Raw genomic sequence first — 14,972 nt, forward strand, 5'->3', positions numbered from 1 at the left:
GTCACCCCTGGTGACTCTAAGGCAGAACCATTGGACACCACCTCGGCCTGCATGGGGACTCTCTCTGAAGTCCATTTTTGCAAGAATCTTTTTGCCGGAGGCTATTCTCTGGGCCTCTGGTGGAGAAGGGAAGAGGGTGGTAATGGAAATGGCTTATTTTAGGCTAAACATGAGTACTTTTTTCTATCAAGGAAATTCACAGACTTCAGGTCACCATAGCGCTCTATGACCCTTGAAAGGGTAAAGACATTGGTGTCTTCTACAACTCATGATCATCAGGGCACTTGACAACGCCAGGCTTTGTTATGTTTAAAGCTCTAATGACAGGTGGGCTACTTAGCATTGTGACTGTTATATTTCAAGACAAAATCCTGAGCCGTCACTTCCCACTTTTTGCCTCTGCTGTCTTATTTTAAAGACAGATGATACAATGTGGACTCATGGTGACAGATGGGCACTAATAGAAGTGTCATTTTGTGTGTATGCATGTTTGTACATGAGCATACAGGTCTTAGGGCATATGTATGTGTATGCATGTGGTGACCAAAGGGCAATCTGGGGTGTTTTTCCTCAGGACTACCTGCTCTGCTTGTTGAAATAGGGTGTGTCACTCATGAGGCCGGCTGGCCAGTGAGCCCTGGAAAACCACCCCTGTCTGTCTCCATGGTGCTGGAATTCCAGGTATGTGCCAAGGTGTCTGTCCTTTCCATAGGTCTGGGAATTGAAGGTGGGTTTCCCAACCTCATCTAGAGATTCTGAACTCTAGATTCTTTGTCCCCAGGATGTAGGAGGCAAGAATAAGAGACTCGCCTGTTTGGACATTTGTTGATGCCATGCATAGGCCTGAAGGAGACCTTGTGTACCCTGTCCTGATGAGGCATGGATATCCAAAAAGAGGGCCCCTCAAACCAACCCCTTATAGCAATACAAACAGCTTTGTAGGGGAGTGCAGAGTGATCTCTGGAAGCCCATGGGATGAGAGTCACATCAGCACAGGCCTGAGGAGAGCCATCAGCTCACAGCAGGGGCAGTGAGAGCATCTAATTGCAGTAGGGCACAGGGAACAGAAGGAGAGAATGAAATGCCTAACGAATAGTCTGAGGTTTCCTAAAGACACCAAACCAAGTATAAATCAAGAGAAATTGGAACAACCAGGCAACCAGAAGCAGTTTGAAGAAGAAAATCAAACAAGACAAAAAAATCAAGATGAAATAACTGTTCAAAAGGTCATATAGATTGAATTAGGATCTATGATTTAGAAAAATTCCCCATAATACAGAACAAAGTCCACAAAACAAAGTGAAAAAGAAGAAATCAGAAAGATTATGATGAAATAATAAATAATAATAATAATAATAATAATAATAATCCTATAAAACAGCACTATCCTGGTCAAGATTATTGCAGGGAAGATAAGGGAAAACAGAATGAATCAAGAAATAGTAGTTAAGGGGACAACTTTTTTCATTTAATTATTTTTTTAATTAATTAATTAATTTATTAAAAATTTCCACCTCATCTTACGGTTTACAGGAGACTTGATTATAAATGGGATCACAGGTCCAAGGAGATCCCCAGATTGTTCTCTGGACAGAAGAGAGGGTGCCTGAAACGGCCTAGGCCCATAACCATACTGATGAATATTTTGCTTATCACCATAGAACCTTCATCTGGCGATGGATGGAGATAGAGACAGTGACCCACATCGTAACACTGAACTTAACTCTCTAGGTCCAAACGAGAAGCAGAAGGAAAGAGAACGTGAGCAAAGATGGCAAGATCAGAGAGAACCTTCATCCCACGATGGATGGCGATACTGATGGAGACCCACATTGGAGCACCGGACTGAGCCCCCCAAGGTCCAAATGAGGAGCAGAAGGAGGAAGAAAATTAAAAAGGAAATAAGGACTGCGAGGGATGTGATCACCCATTGATACAAGGGGACGGATCTAATGAGAGTTTACCAAGGCCAGTTGGACTGGGACTGAACGAGGACGCAATCCAACCAGATTCTCTGAATGTGGCTGGCCGGAGTCTTTCTGAAAAGCCATTGACAATGGCACTGGGACTTGTTTCCTCTGCATATACTGGATTTTGCGGATCCAGTCTGTCTGGACACTCACCTTCCTGGACCTGGAGGGAGGGGGGAGGAGCTTGAACTTCCCACTGGGCAGGAAACCCTGATTGCTCTTAGGGATGGAGAGAGAGGAGGAGAGGGAGTGGGGGGAGTGGGAGGGTGGTGGGAGGAGGGGCGGAAATGAAAACTTTTATAATTTAATAAAATTACAAAAAAAAGATGTTACTGAGAATTCAAACTTTCAGATTCTCTTCTGGTAAAACCCCGAGTAAAAATACTCACAATATTTTCCTTTTTGATTTCCTTTTCTGCCTATTTGGAGACAGAAAGTCTCACCAATACTTATGCAGTCTGAATTTCTGTCTCCATGATTTCAGCTTCTATTACCTTTTATTAAAATGATTGAAGCCACTTTAGCATTAACACCTTCAAATTTTAATTCAACAAAGCTCAAACCGCTCCTATATACCAGTAAACTTTTCTCCAATTTATTTAATATTTAGAGAACAAGCTCTCACCATCTGCTCTGACTGTTCTGGAACTCACTATGTAGACCATGCTGGCCTCTAAATCACAGAGATCCACCTCTCTTTGCATTCTGAGTACTGTGATTAAAGGCCTATTCCATTTCAACAGGTCCTATTTTTAATTTTTTGGATTATTTTAAACACAACTTTATTATGTTTCTAAAAAACAGCAATTGGGACAAGAGTAACAAACAACCACTGAATATTTCATTGTGTCGGAAGCAGCCTTATCTTTGATATTCAGGAAGTAAACAATTGTGTTCCAAATTGTTAAATTCAATCTAAACAAAGATATGATATGTTCTAACTTCCACATTCATCTCATTTAGCATCCAAGAAAATCACTCATTCTGCATAGGTACATGAGGTGGCACACAGGGACATCACAGCACAGTTGGTTGCAAAGCTGGACCTCTGATGATGCAGGCGTCCATCCCCACTACCTCACAGGTCCTCATCCTGTGATCAGGATCATCCTCATCCTGGAGAGCAGACGTTTGAGCACCCTCTATACCATAGGTGCACTGTGCTGCCAAAGGTGGGTCCATGACCAGCTAATGTGGGGTGGGTCAACAGCAGGCATGGCAACAAACTCCAAGTTAGGATCCCCAGTGAGCTATCTGTCTTGCCAGAAGGGCTTTCAAAGTTGTCCTTACTTTGGCAGAAATGTCTCTGGACTGAAGATTCTTCTTTATGTGGAAGATAAGAAATTTTGTGTTCATTTTCCTCTTTAATAAACACATTGTTGCCACACAACACAATGGGGATGTTTTCACACACACATACCCAATCTCTATGCCAGTTAGGTTTGTTCTCACAAGTAGCTCTTGTTGTCACAGCAAACATTATAATGGAATACGAGGCTTGGAGACAGTAGCCATCATGCAGTCCCCAAACTTCTCCTGACATTCTGTGTCTCACACATCAAACTTGATACATCCTCTGTTGACATGGAACACAAGGGTGCACCTTCACACCCAGGGTGACTACATACTTCTCAAAGTTGCCCATCAAGTGGCACTTATGAAGGTTGTCTTTCTGATGTAGCCATCACCCACCAGGATGAACATGAATGGGACCTACGGTTCTCCCTGTGCCCTTAATTTCTTTTTGACTCCTGTGGATTGAAAGGAAAAAGTGATGAGTACAAAGTTTGCAAGTGGATTGGTTCAGGAGGGCTCAGCCCACAGCTTCAGATCTACCTCTCAGGTCTGCTTCTTTATTCTCTTTCTTTTACAGTTAGCCACTTCATACATGAAGATTCATAAATTTCCACATCGTGTTTCCGGGATGTTCCAATGGATTTCACTATATTATTGGCTACAAACATCAACCATATGATTATGAATGTGGTTGAGAAGAGATTCTATACAACACAGAAAATATGATTCAGAGGAGCACTGAAAGTTACACATACCATGAGATAGCAAGACTTTGTCTCATGAAAGTAAGTGTAGTTTACCATTTGCTAATCTCTCTCTTTTTTAAATTTACTTATTAATTTATTTATTTATAAAAATTTCCATTTCCTCCCCTCCTCCCAATACCCTCCCACTCCCCCCACTCGCTCTCCTCCTCCCTCTCCAGTCCTAAGAGCAATTAGGATTTCCTGCCCTGTGGGAAGTTCAAGATCCTCCGCCCTCCCTCCAGGTATAGGAAGATTTGCATCCAAACAGACTAAGATTCCAAAAAGCCAGTACATGCAGACAAAACAAGACCCAGTGCCATTGCCAATGGCTTCTCAGTCAGCCCCCATGTCAGCCACATTCAGAGAATCCGGTTTGATCACTTGCTCCTTCAGTCCCAGTCCAGCTGGCCTTGGTGAGCTCTCATTAAATCAGTCCCCTTGTATCAGTGGGAGAATGCACTCTTCACGGTCCTGACTTCCTTGTTCATGTTCTCCCTCCTTCTGCTCCTCATTTGGACCTTGGGGGCTCAGGCCAGTGCTTCAATGTGGGTCTCTGTCTGTATCTCCATCCATCGTTGGATGAAGGTTCCCTCTGATCCTGACTTCCTTGCTCACGTTCTCCCTCCTTCTGCTTCTCATTTGGACCTAGGGAGTTAAGTCCAGTGTTCCAATGTGTGTCTTTGTCTCTATCTCCATCCATTACCAGATGAAGGTTCTATGATGATATGCAAAATATTCATCAGTATGGTTATGGGCCAAGGCCAGTTCAGGCACCCTCTCCTCTGCTGCCCAGGGAACAATCTGGAGACCTCTCCTAGGACCTGGGAACCCCTCTAGAATTAAGTCTCTTGCAAACCCTAAAATGGCTCCTTTAGTTGAGATATATACTTCCCTGCTCCCATATCCATCCTTCCTCCCTCCTCCCATCCCATTCTACCAAGCTATCCCCAATCATCACCTTTTCCCTTCTCTCTAACCATCACCTCTTACTTTCACCACCCCACAGCCCCCGCACACCCAAGTTTGCCTGGCAGTCTTGTCTATTTCCAATATCCAGGAGGGTAACTATATGAATTTCTTCAGGTTCACCTTGTTATTTAGCTTATCTAGGATCATGAATTATAGGCTCAAAGAACTTTAATTATGGTTAGAATCCATTTATGAGTGAGTACATGCAATATTCCTTTTTTGGGTCTAGGCTACCTCACTCAGTAAAGCGTTTTCTATTTCCATCCATTTGCATGCAAAATTCAAGATGTCATTGTTTTTTACCGCTGAGTAAAACTCTAATGTGTATATGTTCCACACCTTCTTTAACCTTTCTTAAATTGAGGGGCAACTAGGTTGTTTCCTGGTTCTGGCTATTAAAAGTAGTGCAGCTATGAACATAGTGGAACAAATGCTTTTGTAGTATGATAGGGCATCTCTTGGGATATTCCCAAGAGTGGAATTGCTGGGTCCTGAGGGAGGTTGACTCCCAGTTTCCTGAGAAACCGCCACACTGATTTCCACAGTGGCTGCACAAGTTTGCATTCCCACCAACAATGGATGAGTTTTCCCCTCAGTCCACATCCTCTCCAGCATAGGCTATCATTGGTGTTTTTGAGTTTAGCTATTCTGACAGGTGTAAGATGGTACCTCAAAGTTGTTTTGATTTGCATTTCCCTGATCTCTAAGAAGATTGAGCATGACCTTAAGTGTCTTTTGGCCATTCGAACTTCTGTTGAGAATTCTCTGTTCAGTTCAGTACCCCATTTTTTGATAGGGTTAATTAGAGATTTAGTGTCTAGTTTCTTGAGTTCTTTGTATATTTTTGAGATCAGACCTTTGTCTGATTAGGGGTTGGTAAAGATCTTCTCCCAATCTGTAGGCTGCCTTTTTGTCTTAATGACAGTGTCCTTTGCTTTACAGAAGCTTCTCAGTTTCAGGAGGTCCCATTTATTCATTGTTGCTCTTATTGTCTGTGCCTCTAGGGTCCTACCTAGGAAGTGGTCTTCTGTGCCCATGTCTTGTAGACTACTTCCCACTTTCTCTTCTATCTGGTTCAAAGTGGTCAGATTAATATTGTGGTCTTTAATCCATTTGGACTTGAGTTTTGTGCATGGTGAAAGATATGGATCTATTTCCATTCTTCTACAAGTTGACATCCAGTTATGCCAGCATCATTTGTTAAAGATGCTTTCCTTCTTCCACTGTATACCTTTAGCTCACTTCTCAAAAATCAGGTGTTCATAGGTTTGTGGGACAATATCTGGGTCTTCTATTCAATTCCATGGGTCGATTTCTCTATTCTTATGCCAATACCAAGCTGTTTTCAATACTGTTGCTCTGTAATAGAGTTTGAAGTCATTGATGGTAATGCCTCCAGAAGTTCCTTTATTGTATAAGATTGTTTTGGCTATCCTGGGTTTTTTGTTTTTCCATATAAAATTAATTATTATTCTCTCAACGTCTGTGAAGAAGTTTGATGGGATTTTGATGGGGATTGCATTGAATCTATAGATTGCTTTTGGTAGAATTGCCATTTTTCCTATGTTGATCCTCCCAATCCAAGAGCAAGGGAGATCTTTCCATTGTCTGGTATCTTCCTCAATTTCTTTCTTCAAAGACTTAAAGTTCTTGTCAAATAGGTCTCACTTCCTTGGTTAGAGTTACCCTAAGATATCTTATGCTATTTGTGGCTATCGTGAAAGGTGATGTTTCTCTGATTTCCCTCTCTACTTCTTTATCCTTTGTGTACAGGAGGGCAACCAATTTTTTGGAGTTGATCTTGTATCCTGCCACATTACTAAAGGTGTTTATCAGCTGTAAGAGATTTTTGATAGAGTTTTTGGGGTCGCTTATGTACACTATTATATCATCTGCAAATAACGAAAGTTTAACTTCATCCTTTCCAATTTGAATCCCCTTGGTCCCCTTATGTTGTCTTATTGCTAGAACTTCAAGCACTATATTGAAGAGGTATGGAGAGAGTGGACATCCTCATCGTGTTCCTAATTTTAGTGGAATGGCATTGAGTTTCTCTCCATTCAATTTGATGTTAGCTGTCGGCTTGCTGTAAATAGCTTTTATCATATTTATGTATGACCCTTGTTTCCACAATCGCTCCAATACCTTTATCATAAAGGGGTGTTGAATTTTGTCAAATGCTTTTTCAGCATCCAATGAAATGATTATATGAATTTTTTCTTTCAGTTTATTTATATGATTGATTACATTGATATATTTGCATATGTTGAACCAGCCCTGCATCTCTGGGATGAATCCTACTTGATCATAATGGATAATTTTTTGAATGTGTTCTTGGATTTGGTTTGCCAATATTTTATTGAGAATTTTCGTGTTGATGTTCATGAGTGAGATTGGCCTGTAATTCTCTTTCTTGATTGTGTCTTTGTGTGGTTTTGGTATCAGGGTAACTGTAGCTTCATAAAAAGATTTTGCAATGACTCTTCTGTTTCTATATGGTGAAATACCTTAGAAGTATAGGTATTAACTCTTCCTGGAAGTTCTGGTAGAATTCTGCATTGAAACCATCTGGTCCTGGGCTTTTTTTTTGGTAGGAAGATTTTTGATAACAGTTTCTAATTCTCGTGACTAACAGGTCTATTTAGATTGTTCACCTGTTCTTGGTTCAACTTTGGTATATGGTACTTATTTAAAAAATGACCATTTCTTTTACATTTTCCAATTTTGTGGCATACAGACTTTTGTAGTAAGATTTAATGATTCTCTGAATTTCCTCTGTGTCTGTGGTTATTTCCCCCTTTTCATTTCTGATCTTATTAACTTGTGTGATCTCTCTCAGCTGGTTGATTAGATGGATAGGGGTTTTTGATATTGTTGATTTTCTCCAAGAACCAGCTTTTTGATTCATTGATTATTTGGATTGTTTTCTGTGTTTCTATTTTGTTGATTTCAGCCCTCAGTCTGATTATTTCCAGCTTCTACTCCTCCTGGGTGAATCTGCATCTTTTTTTTCTAGAGCTTTCAGGTGTGCTGTTAAGTCTCCAATGTGTGCTTTCTTCATTTTCTTTAATTGGGCACTTAGTGCTATGAACTTTCCTGTTAGCAAATGATTTCATAGTGTCCCATAGGTTTGAGTATGTTGTGTCTTTATTTTCATTAAATTCAAGGAAGACTTTAATTTCTTTCTTTATTTCTTCCTTGACCCAGGGGTGATTCAGTAGTTGACTGTTCAGCTTCCACGAGTTTGTTGTATTCCTGGGGTAGCATTGTTGTTGAATTCTAACTTTAATCCATGGTGATCTGACAAGACACAGGTGGTTACTAATATTTTTTTGCATCTGTGGAAGTTTGCTTTGTTACCCAGTATGTGGTCAATTTTCGAGAAGGTTCCATGAGCTGCAGAGAAGAAGGTATATTCTTTTCTATTTGGGTGGAATGTTCTATAGATGTCTGTTAAGTCCATTTGATTCATTACCTCCAATAATTCTCTTATTTCTCTGTTAGGTGTCTGTCTGATTGACATGTCCATTGGTGAGAGAGTTGTGTTGAAGTCTCCTACTATTAGTGTGTGTGGTTTGATGACTGCCTTGAGTTCTAGAAGTGTTTCTTTTACATAAGTAGGAGGCTTTATATTAGGGGCGTAGATATTCAGGATTGAGACTTCCACCTGCTGAATTGTTCCGGTTACGAGTATAAAATGTCCATCTCCATCTCTTCTGATTGATTTTAGTTTGAAGTCAATTTTGTTGGAAATTAGAATGGTCACACCTGCTTGTTTTTTAGGTCCGTTTGCTTGAAAAACCTTTTCTTTTTTTTTTTTTTGAAAGTAATTTTATTAAATTATAAAAGTTTCCATTTACGCCCCTCTTCCCAACACCTTCCCACTCCCCCCACTCCCTCTCCTCCTCCCTCTTCGTCCCTAAGGGCAGTCAGGGTTTCCTGCCCTGTGGGAAGTTCAAGTTCCTACCCCCTCCCTCCAGGTCCAGGAAGGTGAGTATCCAAACAGACTGGATCCGCAAAATCCAGTATATGCAGAGGAAACAAGTCCCAGTGTCATAGTCAATGGTTTTTCAGAAAGACTCTGGGAGAGCCACATTCAGTGAATCTGATTGGATCACTTCCTCGTTCAGTTGCAGTCCAACTGGCCTTGGTAAACTCTCATTAGATCCGTCCCCTTGTATCAGTGGGTGATAGCATCCCTCACAGTCCTTATTTCCTTTTTCATTTTTTTCGTCCTTCTGCTCCTCATTTGGACCTTGGGGGGCTCAGTCCGGTGTTCCAATGTGGGTCTCCGTCTGTATCGTCATCCATCGCCAGATGAAGGATCTATGGTGATGAGCAAAATATTCATCAGTATGGTTATGGGCCAAGGCAGTTTCAGGCACCCTCTCCTCTGTCCAGAGATCAATCTGGGGATCTCACCTTGGACCTGGGATCCCATATATAATCAAGTCTCCTGTAAACCCTAAAATGACTTCCTTAGTTGAAATATATTCTTCCCTGATCCCATATTCATCCTTCCTCCATCCCCCCCATACCGGTCAACCGAGCTTTCCCCATTCCTCCCCTACCTCCTTCTCTCTAACCCTCTCCCCTTCCAACAACCCTCCCACCCACCCCACGCACCCGAGGTTACCTGGGACTCTTGACTATTTCCTGCCTCCTGGCAGATAGCTAAATAATCTTCATCAGGTTCATCTTCTTATTTAGTGTCTCTAGGATCACGAATAATAGGCTCAAAGACCTTTAATTATGGTTAGAATCCACTTATGAGTGAATATATACCGTGTTTCTCTTTTTGGATCTGGCTTACCTCACTCAGTAAAGTGTTTTCTATTTCCATCCATTTGCATGCAAAATTCAAGATGTCATTGTTTTTTACCGCTGAGTAAAACTCTAATGTGTATATGTTCCACACCTTTTTTTAACCATTCTTCTATTGAGGGGCACCTAGGTTGTGTCCAGGTTCTGGCTATTAGAAATAGTGCTGCTATGAACATAGTTGAACAAATGCTTTTGTAGTATGATAGGACATCTCTTGGGTATATTCCCAAGAGTGGAATTGCTGGGTCCTGAGGGAGGTTGACTCCCAGTTTCCTGAGAAACCGCCACACTGATTTCCACAGTGGCTGCACAAGTTTGCATTCCCACCAACAATGGATGAGTTTTCCCCTCAGTCCACATCCTCTCCAGCATAGGCTATCATTGGTGTTTTTGAGTTTAGCTATTCTGACAGGTGTAAGATGGTATCTCAAAGTTGTTTTGATTCGCATTTCCCTGATCTCTAAGGAGGCTGAGCACGACCTTAAGTGTCTTCTGGCCATTCGAAGTTCATCTGTTGTGAATTCTCTGTTCAGTTCAGTACCCCATTTTATAATTGGGTTAATTAGAATTTTAGTGTCTAGTTTCTTGAGTTCTTTGTATATGTTGGAGATCAGACATTTGTCTGATGAGGGGTTGGTGAAGATCTTCTCCCAGTCAGAAGGCAGCCTTTTTGTCTTACTGACGGTGTCCTTTGCTTTACAGAAACTTCTCAGTTTCAGCAGGTCCCATTTATTCATTGTTTCTCTTATCGTCTGTGCTACTGGGGTCCTACTTAGGAAGAGGCCTCCTGTGCCAATATCTTGTAGATTACTACCCACTTTCTCTTCTACCAGGTTCAAAATGGATGGATTAATCTTGATGTCTTTAATCCATTTGGACCTGAGTTTTGTGCATGGTGATAGATGTGGATCTACTTTCATCCTTCTACAGGTTGACATCCAGTTATTCCACCACCATTTGTTAAAGATGCTTTCCTTCTTCCATTGTATACCTTTAGCTCCAATGTCAAAAATTAGGTGCTCATAGGTTTGTGGGTTAATATCCGGTCTTCTATTCGATTCCAAAGGTCGATTTCTCTGTTCTTATGCCAATACCAAGCTGTTTTCAATACTGTAGCTCTGTAATAGAGTTTGAAGTCTGGGATGGTAATGCCTCCAGAAGTTCCTTTATTGTATAAGATTGTTTTGGCTATCCTGGGTTTTTTGTTTTGCCATATAAACTTTATTATTGTTCTCTCAAGGTCTGTGAAGAACTTTGAATGGATTTTGATGGGGATTGTATGGAATCTATAGATTGCTTTTGGTATAATTGCCATTTTTACTATGTTGATTCTCCCAATCCAAGAGCAGGGGAGATCTTTCCATTTTCTGGTATCCTCCTCAGTTTCTTTCTTCAAAGACTTAAAATTCTTGTCAAATAGGTCTTTCACTTCCTTGGTTAGAGTAACCCCAAGATATTTTATGCTATTTGTGGCTATCATGAAAGGTGATGTTTCTCTGATTTCCCTCTCTACTTCTTTATCCTTTGTGTATAGGAAGGCCACTGATTTTTTGGAGTTGATCTTGTATCCTGCCACGTTACTAAAGGTGTTTACCAGCTGTAGGAGTTCTTTGGTAGAGTTTTTGGGATCACTTATGTACACTATCATATCGTCAGCAAATAACGAAAGTTTAACTTCATCCTTTCCAATTCGTATCCCCTTGATCCCCATATGTTGTCTTATTTCTGTTGCTAGAACTTCAAGCACGATATTGAAGAGGTATGGAGAGAGTGGACAGCCTTGTCGTGTTCCTGATTTTAGTGGAAAGGCTTTGAGTTTCTCTCCATTCAATTTGATGTTAGGTGTCGACTTGCTGTATATTGCTTTTATTATATTTAGGTATGATCCTTGTATCCCCAGTCTCTCCAACACCTTTATCATAAATGGGTGTTGAATTTTGTCAAATGCTTTTTCAGCATCCAATGAAATGATCATATGTTTTTTTTCTTTCAGTTTATTTATATGATGGATTACATTGATATATTTGCGTATGTTGAACCAGCCCTGCATCTTTGGGATGAAGCCCACTTGACCATAATGGATGATTTTTCTAATGTATTCTTGGATTCGGTTTGCCAGTATTTTATTGAGTATTTTTGTGTCAATGTTCATTAATGAAATTCGTCTGTAATTCTCTTTCTTGGTTGTGTCTTTGTGTGGTTTTGGTATAAGAGTAACTGTAGCTTCATAAAAAGAGTTTGGCAATGATTCTTCTGTTTCTATATTGTGAAATACATTAAGGAGTATAGGTGTTTGCTCATCCTGGAAGTTCTGGTAGAATTCTGCATTGAAACCATCTGGTCCTGGACTTTTCTTTGGTAGGGAGATTTTTGATAACAACTTCTAATTCTTCACGACTGTCAGGTCTATTTAGATTGTTCACCTGGTCTTGGTTCAACTTTGGTATATGGTACTTATCTAAAAAAATGTCCATTTCTTTTACATTTTCCAACTTTGTGGAATATAAATTTTTGTAGCAAGATCTAATGATTCTCTGAATTTCCTCTGTGTCTGTGGTTATGTCCCCCTTTGCATTTCTGATCTTATTAATTTGCATGTTCTCTCTGTGACGTTTGATTAATTTGGATAGGGGTTTGTCAATCTTGTTGATTTTCTCCAAGAACCAGCTTTTTGATTCATTGATTATTTGGATTGTTTTCTGTGTTTCTATTTTGTTGATTTCAGCCCTCAGTTTGATTATTTCCCGTCTTCTAGACCTCCTGGGTGTATCAGCTTCTTTTTTTCTAGAGCTTTCAGGTATGCTGTTAAGTCTCCAATGTGTGCTTTCTCCATTTTCTTTAATTGGGCACTTAGTGCTATGAACTTTCCTGTTAGCAAATGCTTTCATAGTGTCCCATAGGTTTGAGTATGTTGTGTCTTTATTTTCATTAAATTCAAGGAAGACTTTAATTTCTTTCTTTATTTCTTCCTTGACCCAGGGGTGATTCAGTAGTTGACTGTTCAACTTCCAGGAATTTGTTGGCTTCCTGGGGGTAGCACGGTTGTTGAATTCTAACTTTAATCCATGGTGTTCTGACAAGACACAGGTGGTTACTAATATTTTTTTGTATCTGTGGAAGTTTGCTTTGTTACCCAGTATGTGGTCAATTTTCGAGAAGGTTCCAAGAGCAGCAGAGAAGAAGGTATATTCTTTCTATTTGGGTGGAATGTTCTATAGATATCTGTTAAGTCCATTTGATTCAATACCTCCAATAATTCCCTTATTTCTCTGCTAGGTTTCTGTCTGATTCACCTGTCCATTGGTGAGAGAGGAGTGTTGAAGTCTCCTACTATTAGTGTCTGTGGATTGATGACTGCCTTGAGTTCTAGAAGTGTTTCTTTTACATAAGTAGGAGGCTTTATATTAGGGGCGTAGATATTCAGGATTGAGTCTTCCTCCTGCTGAATTGTTCCGGTTACGAGTATAAAATGTCCATCTCCATCTCTTCTGATTGATTTTAGTTTGAAGTCAATTTTGTTGGAAATTAGAATGGCTACACCTGCTTGTTTCTTATGTCCATTTGCTTGAAAAGCCTTTTTCCAACCCTTTACTCTGAGTAGATGTCTGTCTTTGTGGTTGAGGTGTGTTTCTTGTAAACAGCAGAATGTTGGATCCTGTTTTCGTATCCAGTCTCTTTGTCTGTGCCTTTTTATAGGTGAATTGAGTCCATCAATATTAAGTGTTATTAATGACCAGTGGTTGTTGACTCCGGTTATTATTATTTTTGTTTGTTTGTTTAATAGAGTTTGTATGTGTCCCTTCTTTGAGTTAAGCTCATGAAGGTTCGCTAGATGTCTGAGTTATTGTAAGCAGTGCTGGCAATGTTGGATTCCTTGGGTTGCGATTTTCCTTCTATTACTTTCTATAAGGCTGGGTTTGTGGCTACGACTTCTTTAAATTTGTCCTTATCCTGGAATAGTTTGTTTTCTCCATTGATAGTGAACGATAGCTTGGCTGGGTATAGTAGTCTGGGTTTGCAACTATGGTCTCTTAGTTTCTGCAGTACCTCTATCCAGGATCTTCTGGCTTTCATGGTTTACATAGAGAAGTCCGGTGTAAGTCTGATAGGTTTACCTTTATAAGTTATTTGACCTTTTTCCTTTGCAGCTCTTAATATTCTTTCTTTAATCTGTATGTTTTGTGCTTTGATTATTATATGGCAAGGGGATGTTTTCTTTTGATCAAGCCTATTCGGTGTTCTGTATGCTTCTTGAACTTTCATAGGAATATCATTCTTTAGGTTGGGAAAGTTTTCTTCTATAATTTTGTTGAATATATTTTCTGGTCCTTTGATCTGCAGTTCTTCTCCTTCTTCAATCCCTATTATTCTTAGATTTGGTTTTTTTATTGTGTCCCAGATTTCCTGAATGTTTTGTGAAGAGAATTTGTTGGATTTGCTGTTTTCTTTGATCAGAGCATTTATTTATTTATTTTTTTCTGATCAACATTTTTTTTAAAGTAAATTTTATTAAATTATAAAAGTTTCCATTTCCGCCCCTCTTCCCAACACCCTCCCACTCCCCCCACTCCCTCTCCTCCTCCCTCTTTGTCCCTTAGGGCAGTCAGGGTTTCCTGCCCTGTGGGAAGTTCAAGTTCCTCCCCCCTCCCTCCAGGCCCAGGAGGTGAGTGTCCAAACTGACTTGATCCCCAAAATCCAGTATATGTAGAGGAAACAGGTCCCAGTGTCATAGTCAATGGCTTTTCAGAAAGACTTCAGGCCAGCCACATTCAGAGAATCCGGTCAAATTCCGAGAATCTGGTTAGATCACTTCCTCGTTCAGTCCCAGTCCAACTGGCCTTGGTAAACTCTCATTAGATCCATTCCATTGTATCAGTGGGTAATAGCATCCCTCGCAGTACTAATTTCGTTTTTCATGTTCTTCCTCCTTCTGTTCCTCATTTGGACCTCGGGGGGCTCAGTCCGGTGCTCCAATGTGGGTCTCCGACTGTAGCGCCGTCCTTCGCCAGATGAAGAATCTATGGTGACAAGCAAAATATACATCAGTATGGTTATGGGCCACGGCCGATTCAGGCACCCTCTCCTCTGTCCAGAGAACAGTCTGGGGGGATCTCTCCTTGGACCTGGGATCCCATATATAGTCAATTCTCCTGTAAACCCTAAAATG

At 40.4% G+C, this 14,972-nt stretch overlaps 1 pseudogene; it reads right to left on the bottom strand.

Moving 5' to 3' along the window:
- Positions 1–2,987: 2,987 nt before the first annotated feature.
- LOC125405869 (GTP-binding nuclear protein Ran pseudogene) lies at positions 2,988–3,450 on the bottom strand (annotated as a pseudogene).
- Between the last annotated feature and the right edge of the window lie 11,522 nt (positions 3,451–14,972).

Source organism: Myodes glareolus, chromosome 24 (assembly GCF_982192425.1).
Source record: "Myodes glareolus chromosome 24, mMyoGla1.1, whole genome shotgun sequence".
Taxonomy (NCBI): domain Eukaryota; kingdom Metazoa; phylum Chordata; class Mammalia; order Rodentia; family Cricetidae; genus Myodes; species Myodes glareolus.